Source organism: Zonotrichia leucophrys, chromosome 2 (assembly GCF_028769735.1).
Source record: "Zonotrichia leucophrys gambelii isolate GWCS_2022_RI chromosome 2, RI_Zleu_2.0, whole genome shotgun sequence".
NCBI lineage: Eukaryota > Metazoa > Chordata > Aves > Passeriformes > Passerellidae > Zonotrichia > Zonotrichia leucophrys.
Genome location: NC_088171.1, coordinates 68335428 through 68358320, shown reverse-complemented (window position 1 = coordinate 68358320; position 22893 = coordinate 68335428). Strand labels below are relative to the sequence as shown.

At 38.3% G+C, this 22893-nt stretch overlaps 1 protein-coding gene across 1 annotated transcript in view; it reads right to left on the bottom strand.

Moving 5' to 3' along the window:
* Positions 1-22893, bottom strand: part of LYRM4 (LYR motif containing 4) — an 88642-nt gene that overhangs the window by 43681 nt on the left and 22068 nt on the right. The gene's annotated exons all lie outside the window — the stretch shown is intronic.

Sequence of the window (22893 nt, the reverse complement as noted above, 5' to 3'; positions counted from 1 at the left end):
AATTGTATTTGTGACCTGCATGAAGGCTGCTCGGATCTGCTGTTTTTTATCTCCCCCATGTGGTTAAGCAAGTTAGTAAGTCCAGTTTAGTGAAGCAGCTTCCTTCCTCTCAAGAACATCTTCCAGTCAGCTGAAAAGGCTAGTGGTGGTCTGTGAAAACTTGAAGGTTGAACAAAAATTCAGTATGGGAGCAGAAAGCACAGGAAATGCTCAGCCTCAAAAGCAACTAGTTATTCCAAATATTCCCATACAACCCTTAAATTTACCTGTTAACTCTCTTTCCAGCATACAAATGACAGAGTTGCAACTTGAAATAGTACCCATGTTTGACAGTTAATAAGTGGGTTTAATCACCTCAGTACAGATTTACTAATAATTTATAGTCCAATTTGTCTTTGAAATAACTAACATTTCAAGCAGCTGACATCAGGGGTATCTCAACTAGTATAATCTCATTGCAATTAATAGCCTCAAACCATTCAATTGCCATTTATCACTACTTCGCAAACAGCAGTGGTTATAGTTACTTTCCATTTTTCTTTATTGAGTCCTGTAAGCTACAGTAAATAAGCAGATAGCCTTCACCCTTTTAGTTACATGTATGTTTAAATAGTTGTGGAAAAGGTATGGAAAAAGAGGAGGAAGCCCTTACTGTTATTTTAGCTATGCTCTAAATCTGTTATAAACACTAATGTGGCTGTAGGCCAGTTTAGACATGGTATAAAAGACTGTCCTCCACTTTGCCCTTTTCTTCAATCATTAAAGTTTACTTAATATTCATGAAAACACTTTGTATCCCTGGAAGCTTCTTTTTATTCACAGAACTATTACACCTCTGGCTGTATCATAAATTACCTACACTGCCAGGACAACATACTTAGAAACTTATTTGGAGGACCAATCCTAGATATGAGAAAAAAATATTCATTTTCAAGCCTAATAATTAATAAAAATGCTTTGCTGTTTATTTAAGTCATAAAATGTGCTCTTTATTTACGGTTGTTAAATATTACTAGGATGACTAGCAAATCTTTCAAAGTCAGTGAAAAATTTGAAATAGGGAATTTTTACTGATGCTTGTGCTTATTGCTCACACACATTGAATTTCCCAAGAGACATATATGCAATTTGGTGATTGATCTTCCCAAAGAAAGGTCTAGCTGGAGGCAGTTGGCTTGAGCTGGGAAAAAGCAGTCACCAAACAGGCATCTTTCTCATTATGACAGGCAAGGGTGGCATTGAAGGTGATATTAAAACACTTTTCTTGCCTTGTCAAAGCTTCTCTGCAACTGCAATGAAACATGCACAGCTTTCCACAAACTGAAATTCAAGAGCACACCTTAACTTCTACTTCCACTGGGAAGAAAGGCAGAATTTTGTAGAAACAACTTAGGAATTACAACTTCTGCCTCTGGTGCAACCTTATGGTAACACTGTGTTTTTATGCCCACAACTTTATTTTTAATTTCTTATGGCAAGTGATGATGCTACAACAGCTAAGACTGTGGAGTTGTTCTAGTCAAATTTCTGCTCTAACCCTGCAAAGGTTTACAGAAAAAATTATGATATTGGGATGTTTATTGAAATTCCAGTGTTTATCTATTCCCAAAGAATAGATAGATACTCCCATGAAGTATTAGCAAGATTCTTCCTAGATCCAGTAGGACATGCAGTGGACATCCATAAATTAAAACACCTTTTGTTTTAAAAGAGATTTAAAATATATTGGTCTTAAAAACTAATACTAGAAAAAATATGCCTAAAATCTAAAAGCTGCTATGGATAGAAATCTATCCTAAAAACTACTTATATGTCACTTTCTGCATGGAAAATAATCTGTAGCACATATACCACAGAGCAGCCACATGATTACTTTCAAGAGAGAAGAGATGAAATTACAGGTTTGACATACCATGATCAAATTAAACACTGCTTTTCTGCTCTGCTTCATTTACAGACATAGAATTTGCTTCAGCCTTAAGAAAAGCGGAGTTTGAACATCAGTGGTCAAACAGCACCAAAGCGGATGGCCAGTGCCCTCAGTGCTCAGAAGCTGAGTAACAGCAGCCCTTGTGTCTGTCCTTTTGCACCTCAGATAGAGACAGGACGGACTGACCCAGTTCTCAACGAGCTGTGTCCCACTGTACACTGTCCGGGGGCTTCCTGCCCACCACACCATGCATGGAACGCGCCATGCACGAACAGGAAGGTGGGTAAGGGGCTTTTGAATATTATTATATTGTGCTTCTCTCCTACATCAGTTTTACAGAATATCTGTAGAGCAACAGTGTGTAACTTAAAAGCTGTGCAATATAATAAAGAAAAATGCCACTTACTGACATTCCATAATTGGGTCTACAAGAATTCAGAGTCTCACTAGTATGATAAATATCAGGATGTCATAAGATACCAAAGAGTCAGTCTTTTGAGAATGAAGAATGTCATGTAACCTAAAACAATATTACTGAGGGTTTTTGCTTCTCTAAAGGAAAAAAACAGACTACATTATTTTTTCTGTTAAGCCAATCATTTAGGCTTGCATTCCAATGAAACAGAAAGTGTTTCTGCCACTTTCTGTCACGCTACATACCATTTCTATATTCCTTCAAAAAAGATCCACTAATTTTCCTAAATGTTTTTTCAAAATGTGATTTCTCTGTTGATAAATAAAGATACCTCTAATACATATACCGATTCCTAAATCTATTGAAACCATTTTAGGGGCAGAAACTTGGAGGAATTTCAAAGCCAGACACAGAAAATTACTGTCAACAACCAAAATATTTTTTCTAAAACGACAGAAAATTTGCTGCAGTTTTCAAACACTGCTTAAGTGTTCAATAATAGTAAAAATAGTAAGAATGAAAAGCCCCTGGATTTAAAGAATGCTCCAGTCCTGCACGTGTCTTGACACAGAATGATAAGTAAAATTAATGAGAGCATAACTTATAAAGGGCAGTACAGAAATAAACTCTCAAAACCCAAAACTACAACAAAACCCACCCAACCCAGCTCTAGCAAAAGCACAAAACCCAGAAAACTATCAAAATCTAGAAGAATTAATTGCAATGTGGCACCAATAAATTTAAACATCAAATTTTGTTTACTTTACAAAATATTACTTCCTCCTTACATATACACAGTACAAAGAGATATACTGACAAAGTGATATGTAAAATAACAGCAAATACCCTAAGATCCTCTTAGTGCAATGAAAAATAAATTGGTGGGAAAAAAGGTAGGTTCAATTTTCTGAAGAGGCATAGTATATTTTACTTGTACTCAATAATCAGGCTAGACAGATACCTAATGCCCAATCACACATCCTTTGATAAAGAGTACAGAAATCTCAGGGACAGAACATTGTATGGAGGCAAAATTCAGGCACCTTCTGACTGAGGTCAATTGAAAACCATCTTCACATGTGAGAGCAATTGGAGAATGAATAACACTTCCAGCCTGACACTATCTATGCAGTGACAATTGTAAGATACTGTTCATTCTTCTAACAGTATGGTTTACAGTACTTTAATTTCCTTAGTCACAGTATCTCAAATGAACTTTGAATCCAAATGACTGCAAACTCTCTAAAGCAAAGCTGAAAATCCAAAAGGCATTTCCTAATTGAAAAATATATTCATGGCACCCTACACCACAAAGCATTTTCATATTAAGTGAGCAGTAAAACATCTTTGTTATATGTATGACTGAAGAATTATCTGTTTTAAAAAAGGGAGAATCCAAAACAACAAGTAAAGATAAAATGAAAAAATGATGTTCCATGTCACTGAAGTATGTGGCAGAACCAGAATTAAGAGGTCATTTAAAAAAATTCTTGTCTTGACTATCTCATAACCTTTTCAAGTTTCTTGGACATCCAAAAAGAATAAGCATAAATATACACTGCTTTTCCACTCAGTTACAGGGCAAAGGGATTATACTATTTTACTCTTGCTAAATTTCGTCAATGCTTCTTAAATGTTTTCTTTAATCTCAGGACAGACCTTTTTTCTGGTGTCATGTTCTTCTAGCCATGACATTGCTCTCCATGCATCCTCTTGTTTCACTAAATGGTGACTACCATTTAGTATAAGTTACTGCAAAAATATCTATAGTTGATCTAAGGTTGTGTCACAGAAGCACTGTCCTTACATGTGGGTTTCAATCTTCCAAATGAAAAGACTGTGCCAGCAGGTATTTGTACCATAAGTAAAAAATCTCTCAAATTAGAGTGAGTTTATTAATAAGAATGTTTATTAAAAAGAATGTTACAACAACACCTCCTTGTGCCTTCTAGTTAAGTGCTCAAAAACAGCTTTGAAAGAAGTGTGTTCCCATGAGAAAGGGCTCCACAGTAAAACACATAACTCTCTCTTACAATGCTTTTGAAAATTCTGGGGAGAAGAATCCATGACATGCCTTAGCCATTGTTTTCTAAAAGATTTCTGATGAAAAGAAAGTTTGAGTTTAGCTGATGGTTAATGCAATCAAATACTAGCACTAATAATTCATAAAGATATCAAACTCACAAAATACTGAAAACAATCAAATCCCCCTAATACACGTTTTAGATAGAAAAAACATCTGAATGTTCCACAACATCCCTACTAAAATCATGACATCACTAAAGGACAGTAGGACTATTACATAGTTTGGACTTATGATTCCAGGTCTGTGCGGGGGCACGAACGGCCCTGGAATCCGGCTATCTGGTGAGGGGCGAAGGCCAGGGCCCCTGCGCATCAGAAAACAGCCCCCCTCGGCGGCTTTGGCCTCGGGCTGAGCTGGGTGATAGCTCGGAGCAGCGCGGTGAGAGATGAATTAGGAGGCGACCACTTGCTGGGGGTAAACTGTCGGTTTATTACAGAAGAACCAACAAGGAGGGGAAACACCCAGCAAATGGCCCCGAACAAGGGGCAGGAGAGGGTTTTAAGGGAAAAGGGGGGAAGAAGGCAGGGAAACCCGGCTATCCAATAGAAATACATATTTGGAGGTACGAAACATAACTGATATACTAAAGTAACCAACTGTTATAAATCATAGGAGGGGCTCCGGGGCTACAGCCAACCATACCTCCCAGAGAAAAGAAAATTCTCGAAACCTGGGAGGAGAAAAAGAGTGATTGACTGACCCCAAGGAGGAAACAACTTTCACTTTATAAGAGAAACCAAGGGAGGAGCAGTTTCATTTCCATAGCAACATAACTGGCAAGGTAGCAGCAGGAAGTAATACAGAAAATGGGGGGAGCAAACTAACGAACTTAAGAACACACCACAGCATCGGTCTCAAGGAAGCTGCAAGGTAGAATTGTCATGAGGAGGAATTTCCTTCATTCCTCTGGTGTGGTCCCTGTGGGACCAAGAAGTTCATTACTACAGGGAGTCAAGAAAGGGATGTCAGTACTACACGCAAAACACAATGTGGTACTGACATCCTCTTCTTCCTTCCCACTTGTGCATGGTACAGGCCCTCAGTATCCCACGCCTGAGCCCTGGGATACAATCACTGGCTCTGTGGAGTAACAACTTGCTCCCTATTCCCTCCAGAGAAGTGCTGGAGAGAGCAGATGTGGGACCATGCGAGGAGTGCAGCCTTCTGCAGAGCAGGGAAACAGGAAAACTGCTGAGGGGGAGAGAGCAGCCCCCTGAATTGTGTAGTCACTGCTCTGTCCTTTTGGTATCATTCACTGTCAAATGCAGTTAGAATTGCTTTGCTGCCTTTCCTGTACCTCCTGATACATAACTGGAAGCTTCTAGCATTTTATTTCAGTTAGTAACAAATGGTAGAAACAAACCAAAATACATGTGTTGATATCTACAGCACAAGTGGACAGTCTGCTAACAAGAATAGACTAAATATTTCTAGAAACCACAAGTTGAATGCATTTTTGTACTTGCTATGATAGCAAGGAAATGCTTAATTCTAAATATATAGCACTACAATCCAAACAAATCTTTGAAAAGTAGTATTTCCATTCCTGCCTCCCAAAATTGCCTGTTGCTTTCACAAGCAGATGAAGAACAATAATGACTTTTAAAACAGGCTAATACCTCCAAAGTCTGAATCACATCTAAAACTCACCTAAAAATGAAAAAAACCCGATGTTTCTAAAGTGGCCTAGTATATCAACACAGCACAGATTCTTATTAAGGGCATGATTTTTATCTCAATGGGATATTGGAAGCGCCACTTCGTCATCATTTGGGTCACAGTCTCCTGAATGTGATAATAGAAAAAAAGAAAACTGATGCAAGAAATGTCATGAGCTCCTTCTCCTCTTCTTGGGTTTTTTGGTGCTTGCTATGTTACTTGATCCGAAACCAATACAAATGTGACCCAGAGACGCAGAGTGGCAGAACAGCCACTTGGATCAGAGCAGACATGGTTTTCAGGACTTACAGTCCTGCCTCTTACAAAAATCTTTTGACCCCAAGTTACTCTTCTAGCTTTTTTTTCTTAATTTTTAATATTTCTTATTTTAAAACATGAATTGAAGAAAAATAAGGTTCAAGATAGAGGTTTAAAATCATCTGGAGGTGGATCAGCACAGCATAGAGCACCTGAAAAAAGGTGAACACAGCATCTGAGTAAGAACAAACTACTCATAGCCATTAAAGACATGAGAAGAATTGCAAGACCAACTCCAGTGGAGACAAAATCTCTGTATGCAGTCTTCTTCATTATGAGGATTGAGTACACCAAAAATATGTGAATATTTACAGCTTTAGTTTCTTTTCACTTTCTATGGATCCCAGGATTAACAGTCATGCCATGAAACCAAAGGTAAAAGTCCAGTGGAACATATGATGCAGGACTTGATAGCCTGCCTTATCTGTTCAAACCCCAAGCATCTCCAAATCAGACACCCATACTATTGGTTCTTTTAGTATAGAAACATTTCCAGAACATACACTGCTTAAATGGATCTCAGTAATGTAAAATTTCCATCTCCCCCCTCAATGTTATTTCTACCAACTGTCCTGCTTATCCAACACTACAAAAAAAGAAGACAACTAGAAATCTGAAATGCCCCTATTTTCATTCCAATCAAATGGCACTGAAAAACTCATTGTGTTGAATCATGATATGAAGTTGTCAGTTCTTTGAAAAATTTTACATGGGACTGAGAAGTATTTAATGGTTTTTACTACCAAAGTGTTCTGACAGCTGTGAATAACAGTCTTTAGAGACAGAGTAGTAAAGAGAGGAACATTTATACATAATGTAATAATATCACAGGTTAAAATTCAAGACAAAATATCACAGTCAAATCTAGTCAAGTCTTACTTTTTGAGCAAGGGAGATGAAGATTACCACAATAAGAGACATTCTGCCTAGAAATTTTTAAAAACCACTGATTTAAAAAAATCCCAGATGTTTGCTGCAGTGATTTTTTTTATCACTGAATTCATATCTCATGCTGGGATATCTCATATCCCACATTGCACATTTTGCGGTATGATTGTAATAGGGTAAAATTGGTATATGGAATTGGAATTTTTTTGCAAGAGTGGCAGGATTTTAAAATGTTATATCTAGGCTAATAAGTGTTAAATACATCCCATTTGGCATCTGAAAGTGGACTGATTCACAAATGCTATAACAATTCATACAGCACTTCAGAAGTCCTGAGGTAATAGCAACTCATACATGTAAACTGCCAAGAACTGGCAAGGATGATGGGTTTTACTTTTGCTGCTTTATCAAAATCCTTCAAAGCAACTTACCACTTCTTCATGGTTGAGATCTACGGGAAAACTAAGGGAAAATCTCTCTCAACCACAGGAGCTTTTATCTAAATAACTCAAGCCCAATTATTAATTTAGTAGAAAAAAATCATGTTACCCAAAGGGCTACTTGACTATTTGCTCCTGTTGCTACAGTTAAAACATGAAGTATAAATCATACCTGGACTTTGGAAGACCTCATGTCTCTAGGACTAAAAGTCAAGTTTGCAAAACAAATTCCAGATCCTACCATCATGTGATGTAGACTCTGATGTTTTCAAAGCATTACCAATTACATTAGAAACTCTCACACACAAATGCTTCATTATTTAATTTACAAAGCAACAGTCTGATCATGTCTCACAATGATTCACAGCAGTGTTAACCTGTCTCAGAAACTGCAAGCTCAAACCACAGCAGGCTTCAGAATCAAGCTTTTTGAAGTGTTTCAGGTCAGTGACATCATTCCATCTCAGGACCATTCTGCTTTCAAGTAGCTGTGTTGCATCTCTGGTGCTGGAAATTAGTTTCCTCTGGCAGCAGCAGGATATATAAACTAAAATGTGTATGTCCTACATAAAAAGCAATGGATACTTATTGATCAGGAATGATCTCCTGTCACATGCCTGCATGGTAGCTGGGAGAGATTCCACACACTGCAGAAGTGATGGCCTTTCCACTTAAGTTCATCAAACATGCTGGCACAGTGCTATACATCCTACCAGCACCATATGATTCATGGCTGAGAGCAGATGTCAAGAGCAGTTAAAAAAACAGAAGGAGCAACGAGCAATAACCAAGGAGGTGAAATGTTATGGCTGAAGATCATAATCTGTTGTTTTAATTACTGGAGCACACTTAGCACAGTTATACAGTACTAGGTAATATCAAAACTGTTCACATGTCCTGATCAATCCTGCTTGCCATGGAGTTTGCAGATCGGCAGAATACAGCTGCATGCATTTCAGAGCTGGAACATCTAACCATCTTTTGTTGCTCCTAACTTCCAATCAATCACATGTGGGCAAGAGGACATATTCCACTGAACATGTATTAGCTGACTACCCTGATAAGCAGTGGAATATCCACGCCAGTAATTTTCTTCTCTACCAAGTCTGGTTTCTTTAGCAGCAATGAATGCCACAGGCACTGGGCAGTAAAAGCCTGCATGTAGACAGAGACACGCACACGCGTCTGTGCATGACACTTCAGGTAAGAAATTCTGGGACTCAGGGAAAGACAGTGCAAGAAGATGATGGACCAGGAGGGTGGAGATGGGGAAATCTGAAGCCAGCTAAGGTGTTGGAAACCAAGTAGGAATGGTTGGTCCAGATTGGGCCTTTGAAACAGCAAAAGCCTGAGGTACCAGTTATGCTGAGGAACATTGACTTTGTTGCCCACAGTCAACGAAAGTATCTAGCCCCACACCTAATATGGGCCTAAAAGACTGGCCCATCATGGCCCTGTCATGTGAGCAAGTTGCAGAGCTCTAAGATACCCCTTCATTTGTTAAAAAAGGAGCAGCTATGATACACACAGCTGCACCACTACAGACAGAAAGCTGACACTTTAGACAGACTGTCTGAGTTTGAAAAGGAGGATGTTGCATCTGGAAACTCATGCAGAATTGCCCTGAGCCTCTCACAGTCACATTTCAGGGAGAACCATGATCACAGCATTTTGCTGGGCATTATTTACCTCCAACACAGCAGTAACAGATCTACCAGTAGCATGCATAAATTTGCACTCATACAAGAAACAAACAGCACTCTTCTGAAAGCTGCAAAAGATGTGTAGGACCCAAACTACAACTGCCTCACTGTGGTTTGTCATTTTTTAAAATAAAACACAGTACTGTGGGTATTCAGTGTTTCTCCCTATGTCTAAGAGAAACTCATTTAGCTGTACATCTATTCCACAATCCTAAAACCACTAAGCCAAAATGAACTAAGCATTGCATGTTTAGAACTACCAGTCTTTAAGAACTGAAGAGGCTGAATTTAAAGTATGTTTGGATGAAAATTAAGGAAAGGAAATACAAGCCTCCAATTATTCCACAATAAGACAGACTATAATTTTATTCTATTTGTTGAAGAGAATCAGGAAAGCTTCACTATAAAAATGTTTTACAATGAGAAGGAAATGGCATTTAAAAGTTTCACTTCCTACTTAGGGCAGACCTGAGAGCAGGAGGAGCAAGCATGGAGGAAGGAGAGTGCTTGAAGAAAAGAATAAAAGCACAGTAGCTGGTACTTCTCTGCTATAACATTATCAGCCTGCTGAGAGCAATTACAATAGCACAGACAGCACTTGCTTTATTGTGACCTTACTGAATTAAATCTGAAGAAAAAAACTCTGAGATTCAGCAGGGAATTCATTAGAAAATTTTAACACCAACTTAAATTTGATCCAAAGGCCTCAATATTAAAGGTCATATTCATTACTATACTGTGGGAAACCTTGGATCTCTCTGTTCCTATGTTCCACCCTTTCTCAATTTTGTTTTCTTTCGTAAGAGTAGGTCAGGTTCTCCTCTCAGCTTCACAGCATTCTGTATTAGAGGTACAAGACTGCTATTTACATTTTAAAATGCCTTAGCCAGCAAGTCAAATAAAGAACTTTTTTTAAAAAAGGTGAAAAGCAAAACACCAAAATCAAGCAGCACTGATGAAACTAATAAGCTATGCAGATGGATTTAACTGCCTTACACGGATATTAAAAAAGTGTGACCTGATCTAGACCAAATTATCTGTCTCTACTTCCAGATCAACCCTGTCCTCCTGTCAGGGGACCAGGTATGAACTGACTACTGACTTGCACATAATAGCATAAGTTGTGTAGTGTTTTTAAAAAATAAATTCTGAAGTGTAGACTGTTATAAACATTTGAAACTAGAAGTACCATCACTGAATTCTGATCAGCAGAGCTTCACTGCTCTAGTGGAAGGTGTCCCTGACCATGGCAGGGGGCTTGGATTGAAATGAGATGGTCTTTAAGGTCCTGCCAACCCCAAACCATTCTGTTATTCTATGAAAGGCTCCTTGTTTGGAGCCATGTGGGTACTTGGTTACTGGGTTCTTCTTAAGCCCCATCACTACTCTACCCAAGGCTTTCAGTTTTACAACAGGAGATGTATGTGCCAAGCCCCTGTGAAAAATATGAAGTACACTGTAAAGCTCCACAGTGCTCTTCAGCTTGCCCAAAGGAAGATTTGCAGCAAGAACTTACTCTCCTTTTAGCTGAAGAAATAGGAAAGAATAGAATCACAGATGGCCTGTACTTTACCAAAAGATACAAAAGACCACAAGTTCTACTTTTACACTGTATTGATCTTATTCAAATGTGAAACTGCAATAGAAGGAAAAAGCTCATGTTCTTGAATCCTAAATAATTTTGTAGCTTTCATTCTTGTGACTTCCAGAGTACCTTGAGCTCTGAAGCACCCATATTAGTCAGCATAAATGTGTGAACACAAGTCCAGATACTTGCTTTCAATCTGCTCAGCTGCCCTTTGAATGAAATAGTTCTCCTCTCTTTTCAGCCTATGAGAATACACATTATGGATATTAATTACACTTCTTACTTTCTCAGTAGCCCCAGTATACACTCAATGTAGGATGTTTAAAAAAACGGAAGAAGGTTGAAACACAAGTTTCCTGTACCAGGCCCACTTATATTTGAAAACACATCCCACCTGATGACCTGGTAGCAACTATTTTAGTCTTCCTCCAAAGTACCAGAAAACCTGACAACTGAACTAGTTTTACTTACACTTCAGGCTATGATGGCATTAAAGACATTTGTGGAGAACAGTGAATAAAAATATTTTTTTCTGAACTCAATTCATAGAAGATTTTTTGTTCTTCATGCTAACAGCCTGTGGCAAGGTTTTGGTAGAGGAGAGACTACAGGAGTAGCTTCTTTAAGAAAGTGCCAGAAGCTTCTCAGAGTGTCTGAGTGAGCCAATGCCAACTGGCTCCAAGAGAGACCTGCCACTGGTCAAGGTCAGCAGCAGTGGCAGCGCCTCTGAGATATTTAAGCAAGAGGAAGAAAAAAAAAGAAAACCTTCACAATTGCATCCAGGAGAGAGGAATGAGAGTATGTGAGATGAACAGCTCTGCAGACCCCCTGCTCAGTGCAGAAGGAGGACAGGAAGGGCTACAGGTGCCGGAGCCGAGACTCCCTCGCAGCCTGGGGCGCAGACCATGGTGGTGCAGCTGTGCCCCTGCAGCCCAGGGAGGTCCATGGTGGAGCACAGATCCTCCTGCAGCCTGTGAAGGACCCCACACTGGAGCAGGTGGATGCCTGAAGGAGACTGGGAGCCCATGGGAAGCAGGCTCCTGTCAGGACCTCTGGACTGGTGGAGAGGAGGAGGTTTGCTGGCAGGATTTGGGATCTTGTGAGGAACACAAGCTGGAGCAGTCTGCTCCTGATGGACTGCCCCCCCACGGGAATGACTCACCCTGGAGAAGTTCATAAGACTGTTTGCTGCAGGAGGGACCTCATGGTGGTGCAGGGGAAGAGTGTGAGGAGTCCCCTTTGAGGAGAAGGGAGCAGCAGAGATGATGTATAACAAACTGACTGCAGCCTGCATTTCCCAGCCTCTGCACAGAGGACATAGAGAAAACTGGGGGTAATTTTAAGCCTCAGAAGAAGGGAGGAATGGAACTAAGGCATTTTTAAGATTTAGTTTAATTTTTCATTACCCTTCTCTGATTTGATTGGTAATAAATTATACTAATTTCTCCAGTATGAGTCTGGTTTGCCAATGAGAGTAATTGGTGAGTGGTCTCTCCCTGACTTATCTTAACCCATGAAGCTTTCATTGTATTTTCTCTCCCCTGTCTAGCTGAGGAGATAGAGCAGCTGTGGTGGGCACCTGGTGTCCAGTCAAGGTCAACCAAGCACACAGCCACACTAAATTTAGCTTCTCACACATCTCAAGAATCTTAGTAGCTTTGAAACCAAAAGCACAAATAGAATTTGAATGCTGCTGAAAGGTTACAATTCCTTAAAGACTTATGTTTGTTCACACATTGATACACTGACCCAAGTTTAACTTTCTAGACATGGATGGGAATGACCTCTAGCTCAGAACCTGTGCAGCAGTGTCTGGACCAGCTGCACTCCAGGATGTCTGCTTTTGAACCTAAATATAATTTTTTCACACAAGCAACCTACTACAAAGCCCTCTACATGAAACATGAAAGTACTTAATCTGCCACGCTAAAGAAAGTGGCAATGGATTTCCCTCGTGAATCGCTTTACCCTTCAAAAGAGATTTATTACACACATTTGCTTTAAATGCAATGGTAACTATTACAATTCTGTTTAACAGCTGTTTCTTATCAGTCTTGTCTCATTCAAAAAAGGAGGGAGAAGTTTAATTTATGACTTATGACATTTGCAAGAAGTCAACAAAATGGCTGCTAGTCTAAACTGGAATATTTAATACTTAGTCTTTTAAAATAAAAACCAGCCTCTATGTTCCTGGTGTTCACACTGGTTTTCACTTACCTAGAAAACAGCATCAACTTCTTTCTTCACTGTCCATTAGGCAAGGTTTACAGTTCTTATACTGTCTTGGATGTAGCCCATAAAACATGGCAAGACTGACACAATGTGGTCAGCATCCTGCCAGCTTTCTGTCTGTATAGATCTCCTTCTTCAGAATACTGCTCCTTGGGTTTAAAGGATACAGAGAACAGAGCGAGGCAGATGATGAAGGTATATGTTGTAAGACTTAGACTTTCATGCCTTAATTCCTCTTGTAAGCATATTTTGTGAATTTGAGCAAATAATTTGTTTCCCTGTGCATCCAAGTCTTTAAACATATGCTTCTATTTAAACAGAGCTAGCTGTCCTTCATTTCCACTGCAGTATCTTAAGGACATTGGTGAAAAGTACCCTCAAAATCAGGATGCCTTGATCTCCCACAGCTCACTGCTACTTCAGCAGAGGAGCAGTAGAACTGGTAATTCTTTCTGTCCTGCGTCTTCCCTCAACAGCTGAGAGAATGGAAAAAGTCACAGCCCTGACAATTCCTTGGGGATGACACAACAAATGTATGAGCACTGTCATAGTCACAAAATTATTAGTAATAAAACAAGCAGTTTGAAAAGACTTACTCCCATTTTCTTCCCATAAAGCATATCCTACATGTGGTAAAGGTATGTTACTGTCAACGGGCCAGTTCTGCAGTATTATTTGACAGCATGACTCTGCATACCAATTTTTTTCTGCTCTTCCCCCATGAGTACACATACATCATTTTAAAAGCAATTTACAACACGTCAAAGTGCTTAAGGAGACTCTTAAAAATCTAATGTATGAAGTTAACCATTGGTATGATTTATTATTGAAGTTCCACAGTTATAACTTGACAATTAAGAAATATTGATAAATGTAAACACATTATTGATGTCAATTAAAAAGCACAAGATTGATTAACCTCCCAGAGGTATACTGGCATGAGCAGTTAGAGAGTAATCACTCCCACTAAGTATTCACTACTGACAAATATGCATAGAAATTCGACTTTTGTGAAACAAGAAATATTTTCATTTAAAGTTAAGATAAGCTGAACACAGAACCAAAGTACTGGGTCAACAACAAAATCAACAGAATTATAAACAAGATCTGTATTATTGTGAAAGGCTACGTGATTAGGTCACATAATGCTCTCTTTAACCACACACTCAGGTAAAAATATGGTTAAGAATTATCAAAGCTACTGCTCTGCAAGTCAACTATGTTCACTGAAGAAAAACTATGAATGTATTATTTAGCCACTACACTGCAATATTCATAACTGCCTTGATGAGGGACAGGACCTTATTTTTACAACATAAACAGCAGATTTTTGTTTTAAACTATGCATTTATGCATTTTCTACTGCTGACAAAATTATAAAGGTGAGTTCAAAACTCTGCTTAGTAATGCTTCACTTCCTGCCAAGCCAACAGCCAAGGAAGGACATTCAGGCAGCACAGACCTCAGAGGGGAAACATGTATCTGACATACCCCAGAAAGCATAACAACAGGAATCAGTCAAACTGTGATTTAACTGTGACTGGGAGAGTTTGGGCTCCTTCTTTCTTCTTCTTTATACCTGCTTTCAGAATTAATGTACTGGCATAATGCCTGTCACAAAGATGAAGGGCACTGCAGCAGTAGCTCTTAATGGCCAAAAAAAACCCAGGCTCACCTCAGAAAGCCCAAAGCTAAAGACAGCAGCAATGCACCAAGTACCAAGGAGACTGCGTAAACACTAATTAAACTTCACTCTATACTCTTGTCTAGAAAACAGCTTTCCCTGCCTAAACTTCCAAGGGTCTGATCAGACATGCTGCTATTAGTGTCTAGCAACTTTCTTCCCTAAGCTTGGCCTTCACCACAACTTCATGGATCAAACACATTTCCCTCAAATACAAGCAGTTTACTACAGAGACACTAGACAGAATCTGAATTACTGCAAAAAAGACAAAACTGTAAAATAACACATCAATGATAAAGCTTCTTTGCTTTTTCTTTGCTTGAAAGAGCTTTTATGTGAAGGCCACATATATGTTTATTGTCAAAATAAAAGTAGATCAATGTGAATTTACCTGGCTGCAAATTCAGTCAAATGGTATTGGTGATAGAGACCATGTTTGGTCTATGATAACCCACAGGGGTATTCAGTGGATGCCCAAAAGATTACAGTATATGCAGACATACCAGACACAAAGGACCATTAAGAGGGTTGTTTTTTTTTAAAGTAACTGTTTTTTTCAGTTTTGTAAAACGACAGTTAATGTTGGTAGATTGTATAAACAGCTTTCATTTTGACAAGCAATTTTAAAGTAAGAAAGAAGCAAGCGTCACCTTTGAAACTGGAAAAGTGGAAAAGTTTTAGTGACAACCAACAGAAGCACAAAGATAATTAGATGGGCAAATATGAATCAGTCATGAAATCAGATTCTTGGAGCAAATAAGGCAAATGGAGGTCTTTGCAGACTGCCCTTATCTTGAGAATGAAAAAAAGAATAAATTCTTTAGACTTGAAAAACCATCTGGGAAAGAAACAAAAAAAAGGCATCTGATTTAGAGTGGCAGAGGAATGTTTTAAAACATATTTTCCGTGTGCTGTGGGGAGAAGCAATGTTCATCTGAAAGGTCAGAAAAGAATGCAAGTAGCTTCAGGAGTAGCCTCTTCCCTCTGTAAGCTGGAACTGGAAAAACTCTAGAATTTTCCTCTGTAAAAGGAAAAACTGAAATTGTAATATGCTGAGAGACTGATGGCTGAGCATGGGGTTGGGGGAGAAATGTCATTAAAAAACCCATTTTACCACAGCTATGGGACCAGGTGACTTGTCAGAAGTGAGAGTACCAATACCAACACTGTCATCCTGAATTACAGACTGCAGTCCAAGGGCAGCAGAGCAGAACCTCCTGGGGATCAGAGGCACCAGACAAATGTGCCAAAGCTCCTCCTGGAGGGAAGTGTGCCTGCTCAGTTGCAGTGCCAATGAATCTGACAGTGTCTCCTTCCAATAAGCAGCACAAAATCAGGATGGAAAGTTTTCACACCAAGGAAAAAAGAAATAAAAATACAACAGATTAAAAAGCAACCAACAAACAATGAGAGATCAAGAGATCACTGTTTCAATAACAGCACTTTTGTCTCTCTCCCTTTTTTAGAAGTCCTCAAAACAGGAGTCCTTCTAATTCCCTCAAGGTCTAGCTGTACTTAAAACTTGTTTACCCCTGAGAAGGGACTCTCATGAGAGACCAATATTCTGATGTGAATGTAAGTCACAATACATACACAAGGCTTTTACAAGGTCATACATTTCATAAATAACACACAAGATTGCCATACTTCTCCTTTCCCACTCAGTAAGAAAGAAACTCCACAAATGTTCTGCTCTGCAGCAGACATCACACAGCAAGGAAGACAAGAAGTTGCTCAAAGGTTAATACATTTCAATGCAAGAAACTCAATTTTCAAACCCTCCCTCAATGGGCACCCCTGCAAACCAGACTGACAGGCATCAAAGCAAGATCACACAATCAGATTAGAAATACAGCAGGAGTCATTTGCTCTGTGATCAAAACTAAAGCACTTATTTCTACTTTCCCTCTCCTGACAGTATTTTTTATTTGAACTAAGACACAAACACACACTTGCTGTTACCTCATTTGGAAAAGCCTCCTTGAAGTTTTGTTGCAACAGCCACCCCTAATGACATATTCATTTACATCTCAGGCTGAAACCCTTGAGACACCAAACACAGCAAAGCAGAAAGCACAAATGGGCAAATGGCAGAGGGACACAACTGCCTGAAAATGTGATCCTTCCTTGTTTCTGATGCTTTCTTCAGCACAGAATGGTTAATGCTCCCAACTATTTCAAGGAGCTACTGACCAGCCAGGTTGATAAAACTTACTCTTTTCCATGAGGAAGTTTACACTCAGCATTTGCCTTATTGGATGTGACATACTGCCACACCGAGTTGCTCATGAGAAAGTAAGTCCTTCTCCTGTCCTTCAGACAGCCCTCATCTGTGCAGAACATCAGGTGCTCACAGCTCTGGATGTATTATATAACTACTGTTACTATTTATGATAAGGCCTCAACCTCACTGGGCTAGCCATTAAATACATGCAACAAAAATAATGACAGTTCTTTACGACAGATAATTACAGTATTTTAAACACATTGGCCAACACTCAGCAGTCTTTATTTTTAGGAAAGGTTACTGCATACATCAAATGCTGTATTTTACCCTAAGCTCTTACATCAGAAAGACAAAGCCTCATTCTACCTCTGAATCGCCTCTGCTGGCAGCCTAAAGGTTATTTTCAATGCACAGTCTACTTTGGAATTTAATACTGCAGACAGAACCTGCCACTTGTAGTTTAGTCAGCAGAATGAACAGCAGCAAATCATTTGTGAAAACACAATCTTGTTCTCCATCAGGAGAGTTAAATGAAAGCCTAAGGAGTAACACTGCTCTGGAGACTCACACAGGTGTAACCTGGAGAGCCATGCCACCTGAAGACGAGTAAAATGTCTATTACACTTCCAGCACACTCAGATGCCAGAAATTAAGCTGAAATGACAGCGCTGGGCTTTTGGCATCTGTTCCAATGTTGCACATCTCCAAAGCTAGCCTACATGCCAAGATGAAAAAGGTATTTGGAAAAGCTGGCCAAAGCAGACACCACTGCTAACAAGCTCTGTGGAAGGACAAGTTCTGATTCAGCTGGGTTTCTGTTTAAATTTACCAACCCTTTTTCAAAGTCACTCCTACGACACCTTTTTCTTTGTTCCTCCTCCTTTTCAACCCCCAAAACCTCATGGATATTTACTCTCCTACTGAAACACAAAACCAGTATAACTCTGAATTTACTGTTTCCCAATTTCAATTTGAAGCTTTCTTTTGTTTACTGAAAAACAGGTATTATCCATCCTATATTTGACATTCCTTCACCTGCATCTGAGTCTCTTTCTAAGTCAAGAGCTCTGAATTTTAATATGTTTTAAGGATTTCCCTTGTCTTCCTTAATCATATGCTTCCTGGTAGGTTACTCTTATTAGGCACTTGAAGTTTTCAAACCACTTGTGAAGTAAAGGGCAACATGAACATAACAAAAGGATTTAAACTACCTCAAGGAAAATATCTAAAAATATCACCCCAAAGAGCTTTGAAATTTTAAAAAAATTAAAATGAAAACTACCAACAAACACAGGAAAATTCCCCCAGTGGCTTTTCAACCCCGAGTCAGCTGATTTGAATTCAGTTTGTGGCTTTGCCACAAGCTTCCAGCATAATTTTGGTAATTCCAGGCAAGGGACCAAACAAGCAAGAACTCGTGATGTGGTAAAACAATTAAAAACTGATTACCAGTACTGCAACAGGCTAGGAGCAAGAGAAATGCAAGAGGCTCATGCCAAACATTTTCTATGTTCTAGCTGCCAATCCAAGGATTTACAAGTGTATAGGTAGTTCATAGATATCGTGCAGTGACTTGAAAAAACTGTTTTACCAGGGTATTTGTTCATTGTTTGATTGTGCCACTCACTCCCACTCTTCTACTGTGAGTGAAACATTTGAAAACTTTACCGTGTCTACACTTGCTTTAAGTACAACTAAATGGCCAGAGGGGTAAGAAAAATTCTTTGTGTGTAATGTCAGCTCTGTCCTGGCTGGAAAATGATGTCCTACTGTAATAAATAAAAATACATGGCACAAATGAAAGCCCCAGCAAACTTCCAAGGGCAATCTCCTTATCTAAGAACCATAATGCTACAATTTTACGGTAGAAAAATCTGTATTTTTATGGAGAAATAGGTGTTTGCCACTGTGAAGCTGGAAAAAAAAAAAAGAGATAAAATTCAAAGAGATTCTCAAGAAAATCAGCAAAATAAACTGTGATTTTAAAACTTCCTTGCAATGACAAATTTCATAAGAATGAACCATATTAGAACTCCAACAGAACTGTATGCCAGCAGGAAGACATGACTTGCCAATACTATACCCATTCCTGAACAGTAGTGTGGTGCTGCCCCTTGTGTTCAAAGGGCTTTTCCAGCTATTCTTTCCTCTTGGCCTTAGAACTGCTGCCAATGTAATGAAACACATTACACAGCATTTTGCAACTTTCTTACATTTTCATAAAATTTAGACATAAATACAACCTGTAGCTCAAATCTAATACTAACAAAAGTTTGCAAAATGAATATTCTCCTGCAAAGGGCATCCAGCCTACAGTGCTCTGCAGTATAAACACAACTTGTTCAGATACCCAGAACATTTCTTAAAGTTTGGGAAGTTCCTTCACACAGTCAATTCCAATGTCACAAACTCACAATTGTGTAAATTGGTACCAGTCCTCCAAATACTCTACAAAATGTTTTCAGCCCAGAAGTAATACACCTTGACAATTACTAATATAGGAATATTTGCTGCTCAAAGGCCGAGCAGTCAATTCAAACCAGGTGCAGTAAACTAGGGTAGTACTTCTACCTTTCACTTTTTATAGCAACTATAATTGAAGTTGCTTGCCTTGCTAATATTTATTAAACATGCTTTAATATTTATGTTACTTTGATTAGCAGAAAGTTTCCTTATGGATTTATGGTCATTAATTCATAATAATATGAGTGCTGTATTAGTACACCAATTCAGTTTAATTTCCACTTCCATTCAAGTGTTACTCAAATTCAAAATATTGCCAAGATAAGATACGGCTAATAAACACCTCAAGAAGGCCCATATAGGCTATACACAGCTGCACTGGCAATTTGGCTTGCTGAAAAATAAAAGATCCAGAAGATTTGTTCTTATTTTGCACAAGTTTCAGCACAAGACTGTACTAAGAATTTTGACTATAGAAAAACATAACAATATGAGACCAAAATCTTACACTAAGTATGACGTGGGCTTTTATCAAAGCACAGTCATGCAGCATTTAATTAAGAGAAATGGAGCTGAAGTTACTACAAGCAATGCATATTTCAAGGATTAGAATGCACTTGACAACATGCTGCAAACATGAAAAATGCTGCAAGTACTCATTATCATTTATCATTATCAGTGGAACCTTTCTAGCTGAGGTTTCCTGCATCAACACCATATTCCTTCATGAAGGGAATCGTGAGAGGTCAAGCCTAAGGAAAAACAGCTCAGACACAAAAGAAAAGTTTATCTGTTCCCTTAAAAACCACAGATGACCAGTCAGCTGTAAAAGAGGCAGATTCCCAAATCCTGACTGTCTCGACACTCAAGGTGCATCTCTTGTCTCCTGACCAAGGTTTGTGCAAACCTGCATCTCATCAGTTTGGATTATTTAAAGAGACAAACAAAAGCTGTGAAATATTAAAACCCTTTTATTGAAGAGTACTGTAGTTGTGTGATGTTAAAACCAGTAAAGTTGACAACAAAGGCTCAGAGGTGCCAAGAAAAACAGAATAGTCTTTCTTAGCCGGACAAGATGACTGGCAGTTTCCAGCCACAATATAAAACTGAGGAGAAAGAACTAGAGAAGAATGAGATATCCTGTAAGTGAAAACAAGGCTTTAATCAGAGCACACACGTCTACTATTGCTTTTGAACTCCACTGTTAGGTTTTCAGTTCAAAACCCGAGAGACAGGATGGCATAAAGAAAACTTCAAAACACTTAATATTAGCCAATCTTCAAAGTGGCTTTCATAAATCTTAAATTTCAGCAGCAGCAGCAGCAGTACATTTCAGTGGAAATTCCCCTACCACTAACATACTAACATTACTAATAGTAGTAGAAACTCACAAATTAAATCATATTAGCATAGCTGGGAAATGGCTGTTATGACAATCCCAGCTATGCTAATAACACCTTCCAGACTTCACCTCAAAACTTCTTAAAACTTTCTATTTCACACTTATTTGTGACAATGCATTTCTCACAACACCCTTCTCTACAGGAAAGACAAAACAACTACTGTGTAAACAACAAAATTTTGTTGTTTACACAGTAAACACACACCCACAAAAATCTTTGCAAACAGAGTTGAAAATGAGTTGTTCCTTCTGTTAGCCAGGCTATTAAAAAATCGAACCCGATAATAAGCAGAGAGGACTAAGCTGGAGATTAATGTTCTTCCATGCTTTTCAGCATTATAAAGCTACTTTTAAAACACTCTAGCAAACTGTACAGTGACTGACATGTACAAAATGACAGTAATCTGTCACTACTTCACATTTCCCACTAGGCTGATTTAAATAGTTATTTATGAACCTTACACTTCAATGGTCACTTTGATGACTAAACCATAAATTAGAATGCAAAGTGAATATAAATTTGATTTTAGAGTAACAACAAATTGTCAGCAAAGAGGGATATTATTTAATTTCTACTGACACACTAGAAAAAATCAGCAATACCAAGATGAACCACATCATAACAAACCCAAAACTTAGCAAAAAATTGTATGCTAGATGTCATGTTTGCTTCAGTGCTTCTGCATTTAAAAATAAAAGCACTTTATATTATGCTTGGTTAGTTTTAAATATAAAGTCTTAATAATGTCAGATGACTTCATTACTTAGGTCTTCAATTAAACAGAGGAAGAATGAACTTTTTCGACAGAGCATGATGAAATTTGACACTAAATAAATATTAATATGAACTTAGATGCTCAGATTTTTAATAGTCCTGATGAAAAGCTTTTAAGAAAGTGTTGCTATTTTTACATTTACCTCTTGCTTTACAGATGGGAGTGAGATGACACCGAAACATAACAAAAGTTCTGCAAAGTACGACAGTTTGCAATTTTTTAGGAAAAAAAAAATCTTTAATACTCAAACAATCAACTCATGCAGGGATGCATGCCAAAAAATTATCTTGGTAAAATAATTTTCTTCTATCTGATTATTTCTTGTTAAAAAGTTCCATTGTCTATTATGTTACTGTATAATAACATTTATTATCCATTACTCTTGAAAACATGTAAGATAAATCCTTCCAAAAGTGAATGTAGCATGATTGTACTTTCTCTGGAAAATGTCTTAGAAGTGCAACATTAAAGAGATATTTCAACATAAGTTTCACTGTCTTAGCAGTGTTAAAAATGGAAAGTTGTGTCAGTGTCTTTAATACTCCTTGCTTTTCAAGTATATTTTCCCTGAAGTTCTTACATGGAATGACAGTGATCCGATTTAAAACCAACTTCAGCAATTTGGCTTTTAATCTTGGAGAAGGCCCTTAAATAGCTGATATTTGAAACAAACACGCAAAACCCTCCAGGCTTAGCAATAACTGAGGTAATTCTGAATTATTCTGGTATGTCCCACTGATACAGTAATAAATGCATAACAGAAAGATGCTGACTGATGCTGAGGGAAAATCTTTAGGCTAAAAGAAAACTTCAAAAGGCAAGACCCAAACTTCAAAAGGCAAGACCCCTATCCTAGACAAAAGTCCAGCCTGTGAAGTCTGTTCTAGAGAAATAATATCTTTTTTTTAGGATCTACAGAAACAAGGTAATCTGAATTTACACAGGACTTAGAGAGGAAAGAGTTTTACTTTAAAACCTGTCCCAGACCTATTAGGACTCAGATCACTAGAAGTATGTTTTGCTGGGAAAAAAAATTTGGAAAGTTTTTATTTAGCAAGACTTTATCTTAAGCAAGAATTAGA